General features: G+C 40.2%; 1 protein-coding gene across 5 annotated transcripts in view; it reads right to left on the reverse strand.

Annotated features, from left to right (window-relative positions):
- The window catches only part of csrnp2 (cysteine-serine-rich nuclear protein 2), a 37,646-nt gene that overhangs the window by 23,279 nt on the left and 5,283 nt on the right, over positions 1-9,084 (reverse strand). The window contains exons 1-2 of one of the 5 annotated variants that reach the window (XM_061902614.1): positions 6,098-6,293; positions 5,796-5,973 (exon numbers count right to left, since the gene is read on the reverse strand). The exons of 1 other annotated variant lie outside the window; for it this stretch is intronic. The gene's annotated coding sequence lies outside the window, so the exon portion shown is untranslated. Of the gene's footprint in view, positions 1-5,795; positions 6,294-9,084 lie in introns of those variants that run through there. 3 more of the 5 variants (XM_061902613.1, XM_061902611.1, XM_061902610.1) reach the window with 3 other exon arrangements.

The raw sequence follows: 9,084 nt of genomic DNA on the forward strand, positions 1-9,084 counted from the left end.
TCAATCAGAAACGCATCCGCCCGCCACCCGCTCGCTGAAATACATCAGAGGTTGTCCACCTTTCAACACTCACAGAGCTGTCTAAACCTGTGTATCGAAGACAATTGTCGCCGGTAAAGTTCTCGCGATTATCCAATTGGCGTTCATCCTGATGACAAGGATATGGGCGTGCTGTGAAGCCATTGCCTTTGACATCTTCAAAAACATGTACACACCGACTTGTAAGTCTGGCATCATGTTGTGTGCAGCTTCCGCAATCTTACGTACAAGATTGAAAGGCACACTGGGTGATACAGAGTACACTGAAGGTTGTGATATAAACAACTTTAACACTTACTAATATGCGCCACGCTGTAAAGCCACACCAAACAAGATTGACAAACACATTTCGGGAGAACATCCTCCCAGTAACACAACAAATACCCAGAATCCTTTGTGTGACACGTCCTGAATATATTTTACGCCCCCGCGCCCCCAACCCCGCCCACCTTACCTATGCACGGGGTGGGGGTCGGGGTTTGCTGGTAGCGGGGTGTATAAAATAGTCAGGAATTGTCATGGATACAAAGGATTCTGGGTATTTGTTGTGTTGCGTTTATGCTGTGTTACTGGTAGGATGTCCTCCCGAAATGTGTTTGTCTATCTTGTTTCTTGTGGCTTCACAGCGTGGCGCATATTACTAAGAATGTTAAAATTGTTTATATCACAACCATTAGTGTACTCTGTGTCACCCAATATGCCTTCCAGTCGTGTGCGTGTTACTGCGGAAGCCACATACAACATGTTGCTGGACTGACAAGCAGATTGTACATGCAGTAGAGGGCAACAAAGTCAATGACCTTCAAGTTTGGGTACACAATGGTATTTCAGTTTGAGCACATGTGAAGATAAGGCCCCTTGGTTGGATATTCGCAGGTGAATTGGATCACTTCTCGTAGGAAGGGGACTTTGGAATGCAAAAGTGACAGTTACCGTATTTCCTTGAATTGCCGCCGGGGTGCTAATTAATTTAAAACCTCTTCTCACTCCGGCGTTTACCAAAGGCATGCGGTAAAGGCAAGTATGCGCTAATTATTTTAAAACCTCTTCTCACTACAGCGCTTACCCAAGGCATGCTGTAAATTTAGGCCTGTGCTTCTAAATTTGAGTGTGATGTAAGGACACCATCATGAAAAGCACATTTAATAAAAACTTTATTATGGTCTTACCTTTACTTATAAATGAAGTCCATGCGCAGCTCCTTCTGATCAAAAGTATCGATAACTTGTTCATAGAAGTCTTCCTTATCTTTCTTCAGTTTTTAAAGTCTCTCTGTCTCGATGGAGATCTTCCTTTATTACCTCCTGATTCGATTGAAAGTCAAGTTTAGAAAACAGTTTTATTTTAGATATGTAATCCTCCATGTTAAAAGTGCAAGCGAGAGGAAAAAATAAACGATCGGTGCTCACTCTTGCTGCTTGTTGTCACTTCTTCTGCAGCCAAGTAGTCGCAAGAAGGATCACTAGCGCCCTCTACCACCAGGAGGCTGGAGTCATTTAATGACTCATATTTGACACATGCAGCTACGGAATATTAATAGTACATAGCTGCTTACTGTCCTTTTTAGCATATTCAATAGCTTGGACCTCAAATCCTACTGAGTAGCCCTTAATCTTCTTACCTTTATGCGATTTCAAATTATTGAAATCAGCCTCCTCCATTTTGAAAATGATGACAAGTGAAGTGTCACTCGTGACGTGACGAGTTTGACCCGGCGGAAATTCTAGGCATATGCTAATTATTTTGCGAAACCAGTTTGACCCGGCGGAAATTCTAGACATGCGTTAATAAAATATAATATTTTGCGAAACGAGTTTGACCCGGCGTTAATCCTAAACCGGTGGTAATGCTAAGCATGCGCTAATTATTTTGCGAAACGAGATTGACCCGGCAGTAATTGTAGACAGGCGCATACTATATACTCAGCGGCAATTCAAGGAAATACGGTAAATGCAAAAGTGATAGTTAAAGTTTGAATGATTCTCACACTCACACCCTAGGTGTGGAGAAAGTATTCTCTGCATTTGACCCATCCCCTTGTTCACCCCCTGGTAGGTGAGGGGAGCAGTGAGCAGCAGCGGTTGCCGCGCCCGGGAATCGTTTTTGGCGACCTAACCCCCAATTCCAACCCTGGATGCTGAGTGCCAAGCAGAGTCACATTTTTATAGTTTTTGGTGTGACTCGGCCGGGGTTTGAACTCACGACCTACCAGATCTCAGGGCGGAGCTTTGAACCACTAGGCCACTGAGCAGATATGAAAGGAAACTACCTGTCTCGTTCAAACACCGACCTTTTAAGTTATGACTTAAAGCCGTTGTTTGCCAGGCATGAACATCTCCTTATATGGTCAGGTGGTGCCGTTTAGACTTAACGCACACCCAGACAGACAAAAAAGGAATATATAAAATATAAACTGATTGTTTGGCTTCCCTATTTTTGGACTAAGATTCCTCCAGGTACTGCAGACCTGTTTAAATGACGCTCGCTTGTGATAAAGGGTTAGGGTTTAAGGGTTAGGGTTACCCTTCCGTCCGGACGAGGATGACAAGACCAGAAGTACACTTCCAATACCTTTTTACCTGCACCTTGCCTCCCGCTGTCTGCATGTTGCCATCACGACAAAACCATCGTCGTCTCACACAACCTGTTCCCGACATCCACAAAACAATTAGCTACCTGCTCCATAAAGACACTCAACAACGGCACATTAATTGTGAATTATAATTACCGGTGTGCAAAAAATATTTTTGAACCTAACTAACTTTTTGCAACTACATGAAAACGGAAATGCTGATTATCGGTCCTGCTAGACACAGACACATATTCAATAATACAATACCACTTTAACGTTTGACAACCAAACAATTATACACCTATCTAATAATACCACCTTAGCGTTTGACAACCAAACAATTACACAAGGTGACTGGGAAAAGAACCTGGGTATTATCTTCCACCCACCTCTCTGGTTTGAGTCACACATGAAGAGTGTTACTAAAACGGCCTTCTTTCATCTCCGTAATATCGCTAAAATTTGACCCATGTCTAGCATTCAAATCTTAGTTGGTACAAAATGCGCCTGCCAGACCTTCGACAAGAACAAAAAATGTTGATCATAATATACCAATACTGTATATAACTTTATATACTTTACATATATACCTATACGGTATATACCTTTATATACCTATACTGCATACACCTTTATATACTGTACATATATATATGCCTATACTGTATATACCTTTATATACCTATACTGTATATAACTTTATATACTGTACATATATACCTATACGGTATACACCTTTATATACCTATACTGTACATAACTTTATATACTGTCCATATATACCTATACGGTATATACCTTTACATACCTATACTGCATATACCTTTATATACTGTACCTATATATACCTATACTGTAGATACCTTTATATACACATAATGTATATATCTTTATATACTTATATATATACTTATATTGTATATACCTTTATATACCCATACTGTATATATATTTATATACCTATATATATATACACCTTTACTGTATACACCTTTATATACATATGTATCTATACTGCATATACCTTTATATACTGTACGTATATATATACCTATACTGTATATACCTTTATATACCTATACTGTACATACCATTATATACCTATACTGAATAGACCTTTATATGCATGTGTACCTATACTGTATATACACACACACATATACATACATACATACATACATACATACATACATATACATATATATATATATATATATATATACACACATACACACACACACACACACCTATACTGGCTCACCTGCACCGACTTCCTGTGCACTTAAGATGTGACTTTAAGGTTTTACTACTTAGGTATAAAATACTACACGGTCTAGTTCCATCCTATCTTGCTGATTGTATTGTACCATATGTCCCGGCAAGAAATCTGCGTTCAAAGAGCTAATTAGTGATTCCCAGAGCCCCAAAAAAGTCTGCGGGCCAATGAGCGTTTTCTATAGGGGCTCCAGTACTCTGGAATGTTCTAGCAGTAACAGAGATGCTACCTCAGTAGAAGCATTTAAGTCCCATCTTAAAACTCATTTGTAGACGCAAGCCTTTAATAGAACCCCCTTTTAGACCAGTTGATCTGCCGTCTCTCTTCTGCTCTGCCACCCTCTGTTTCGTGGAGAGAGGTGGCACAGATTAGGTGACCACAGATGAAGCGCTAGCTGTTCAAAGTTGGGACCCGGGATGGACCACTCATCCGTGCATCAGTTGATGACGTCTCTGCTCTGCTGACCTGTCTCCACCCAAGATGATCTCCTGCTGACCCCAATATGGACTGGACTCTCACTATTATGTTAGATCCACTATGGACTGGATTCTCACATTATGTTAGATCCACTATGGACTGGATTCTCACATTATGTTAGATCCACTATGGACTGGTCTCTCAAACTATTATGTTAGATCCACTATGGACTGAACTCTCACTATTATGTTAGATCCACTAGGGACTGGACTCTCACACTATTATGTTAGATCCACTATGGACTGGACTCTCACACTATTATGTTAGATCCACTATGGACTGGACTCTCCCACTATTAACTAGATCCACTATGGACTAAAATCTCACCCAATATGTTAGATCCACTATGGACTGGACTCTCACACTATTATGTTAGATCCACTATGGACTGGACTCTCACACTATTATGTTAGATCCACTATGGACTGAACTCTCACTATTATGTTAGATCCACTAGGGACTGGACTCTCACACTATTATGTTAGATCCACTATGGACTGGACTCTCACTATTATGTTAGATCCACTATGGACTGGACTCTCCCACTATTAACTCGATCCACTATGGACTAAACTCTCACTATTATGTTGGATCCACTATGGACTGAACTCTCACGCACTATTATGTTAGATCCACAATGGACTGGACTCTCACATTAACTAGATCCACTATGGACTGGACTCTCCCACTATTAACTAGATCACTATGGACTAATATCTCACTATTATGTTAGATCCACTATGGACTGGACTCACACTATTATGTTAGATCCACTATGGACTGGACTCTCACACTATTATGTTAGATCCACTATGGACTGGACTCTCACACTATTAACTAGATCCACTATGGACTAAAATCTCACCCAATATGTTAGATCCACTATGGACTGGACTCTTACTATTATGTTAGATCCACTATGGACTGGACTCTCCCACTATTAACTAGATCCACTATGGACTAAAATCTCACCCAATATGTTAGATCCACTATGGACTGGACTCTCACACTATTATGTTAGATCCACTATGGACTGGACTCTAACACTATTATGTTAGATCCACAATGGACTAGACTCTCAGACTTATAACTAGATCCACTCGACGTCCATTGCACCGGTCCCCTCCAAGGTTTCTCATTGTCATCCCATAGGGTTGAGTTTTTTCCTTGCCCTGATGTGGGATCTGAGGCGTCGGATGTGGTTGTGGCTTGTGCAGCCCTTTGAGACACTGGTCATTTAGGGCAATATAAATAATCTTTGATTGATTGAACCCAATTAGGTAAAATGACATAACCTCCTGCAGCACACCAGACTGTATTGGTTGAAAAACACTGCGTAAAGGAGAAGCGGTATACAATGGATGGATGTTTAATATGCACATAGATGGGGGGTTATTCCACACACATGACAAAGACGTGTAGTCTTCTTACCTGGGCCACAAGCAGGCAGTTTCTTCTTTCTCCAAAATTCATGGATTATTTCATCATTTGAAAGGAATCAAAAACGTCCTGGTTGTGTTTAAAGAGCCGCCGGCCGTGGGAGCTCCATAGTCATTGTTCCTGCGGGGTGGGCCACACCACCACTCCTCTTTGTCGCGGCTCCGAAGGGCTTTAAAAAAGGTTTTATTTCAGCGGCATGGTGACTAGGTGGAGGAATAGAAAGTATCAGTCATTTACAAAATGAAGAAAAGCGCCGACATCTTTTGTCGTCGTCGCTCGCCCACCTCGGTTACCTTCTTCGTCTTTCTCGCTTGTCACCTTTTTTAACTTCTTGGCGGCTGTGGAGAATGTCGTCTTTTTTTTTTTATTGGTGACGACGAGGGGGTTGCGGGGAAAGGGGGCGAGAAGACGAAGATTTTCTCAGCCGGTCTCGCCCCGGCACTGAGAATGTAACAATGGCGGCAGGCGAGCTGGCAACCGGCGGACTCGTTTATATAGTGCACTGTGACGTCACAGGCGGGTGGGCGGATCGAAGCAAACGTCGAGCGTGTCGATACACATACTGTACATTGATTGATTGTGCATATACATTCACTGTACAAATATACACACATATATATATACATACACACATACATGTACATATACATTCACTGTACAAACATACATATACACATACCATACATATACATTCACTGTACAAACACATATATATATACTGTACATATACATTCACTGTATAAACATATATATACACACCGTACATATATATTCACTCTACAAACATACATTTACACATACTGTACATATAAATTCACTGTACAAACACATAGACATTCACTGTACAAACATACATATACACATACATTCACTGTACATACGTATACACATACATTCACTGTACATACATATACATATACAATCACTGTACAAACATACATATACACATACTGTACATATACATTCAATGTACAAACACATATATACATACTGTACATATACATTCACTGTACAAACATATATATACACATACCATACATATACAATTACTGTACAAACATACATATACATTCACTGTACATACATATACACATACATGTACATATACATTCACTGTACAAACATACATGTACATTCACTGTACAAACATACATATACACATACATGTACATACACATACATATACATGTACATATACATTCACTGTACAAACATACATATACACATACATGTACATTCACTGTACATATATATACACATACATGTACATATACATTCACTGTAAAAACATACATGTTAACTGTACAAACATACATATATACATACATGTACATTCACTGTACATACATATACACATACATGTACATATACATTCACTGTAAAACATACATGTACGTTAACTGTACATACTGTATATATACACATACATGTACATATACATTCACTGTACAAACATACATATACACATACATGTACATTCACTTTGGGCGGCATGGCGTAGTGGGTAGAGCGGTCGTGCCAGAAACCTGAGGGTTGCAGGTTGGCTTCCCACCTATTGACATCCAAATCGCTGCCGTTGTGTCCCTGGGCAGGACACTTCACCCTTACCCCCCGTGCTGCTCACACTAGTGAATGAATGATTGATGGTGGTCGGAGGGGCCGTAGGCGCAAACTGGCAGCCACGCTTCCGTCAGTCTACCCCAGGGCAGCTGTGGCTAGATATGTAGCTTACCACCACCAGGTGTGAATGAATGATGGGTTCCCACTTCTCTGTGAGCGCTTTGAGTATCTAACAATAGAAAAGCGCGATATAAATCTAATCCATTATTATTATTATACATATACACATACATATACATTCACTGTACAAACACATATATACATACTGTAAATATACATTCACTGTACAAAAATACATATACACATGCATGTACATATACATTTACTGTACAAACATACATATACACATACATGTACATATACATTCACTGTACAAACATGCATATACACATACCATACATATACATTCACTGTACAAACACACACACATTCACTGTACAAACATATATATAAACATACTGTAAATATACATTCACTGTACAAACATGCATATACACATACCCAACATCAGGGGTGCCCACACTTTCTGCAGGCGAGCTACTTTTCAATTGACCAACTCGAGGGGATCTACCTCATTTATATATATCATTTATATTAATTTATTTATGAAAGACACATTTTTGTAAACAAGTTGAATGTGTTTAATGATAATACAAGCATGTGTAACACATATAGATGTCTTTCTTTCACGAAGACAAGAATATATGTTGGTCTATTACCTGATTCTGATGACTTGCATTGATTGGAATCAGACAGTAATGATGATAACGCCCACATTTTCAAATGGAGGAGAAAAAAAGTTGTCCTTTCTGTACAATACCACATGAAAGTGGTTGGTTTTTGGCATCTAATTCATCCAGCTTCCATACACTTTACAAGAAAAACATTGGCGGCAAATTCCGTAGCTTGCTTGATTGACATTCACGGCACCCGAGGGTCTTGTGAGATGACGCTGGCTGCTGCCAGTTCATTATTATGAAAAAATGACCGAGAGGAAGGCGAGAAACACTTTTTATTTCAACACTTTCGCGCCGTCCCTCCAGTCAAAACTCTAAAGGCCGACTGCACATTTCCTATCTTCACAATAAAAGCCCTGCTTCATGCTGCCTGCGCTAACAAAATAAGAGACTCGGAAAACTGGCGTGCACAAGCGATCCCTCAGAAAGCTGGCGTGCACATCACTTGTGCACGCCAGCTTTCCGAGACTCTTATTTCGTTACCGCAGGCAGCATGAAGCAGGGCTTTTATTGTGAAGATAGGAAATGTGCAGTCGGCCTTTAGAGTTTTGACGGAAGGTACGGCGCGACAGTCTGTTGAAATAAAAAGTGTTTCTCGCCTTCCTCTCGGTCATATTTTCATAATAATGATCTTGCAGCAGCCAGCGTCATCTCACAAGACCCTCGGGTGCCGTGAATGTCATTTAAGTGACGTCTTGGTGAAGATTGATGATCACTAATTTTTAGGTCTATTTTTTTTAAAAGCCTGGCTGGAGATCGACTGACACACCCCCCGCGGTCGACTGGTAGCTCGCGATCGACGTAATGCCTACACACACATTCACTGTACAAACATACACACACATTCACTGTACAAACATACATATAAACATACTGTATATATACATACATATACTCATGCATATAATCATGCCTCATCAAAC

The sequence above is a fragment of the Nerophis ophidion genome, linkage group LG06 (genome assembly GCF_033978795.1).
Source record: "Nerophis ophidion isolate RoL-2023_Sa linkage group LG06, RoL_Noph_v1.0, whole genome shotgun sequence".
Lineage (NCBI taxonomy): Eukaryota > Metazoa > Chordata > Actinopteri > Syngnathiformes > Syngnathidae > Nerophis > Nerophis ophidion.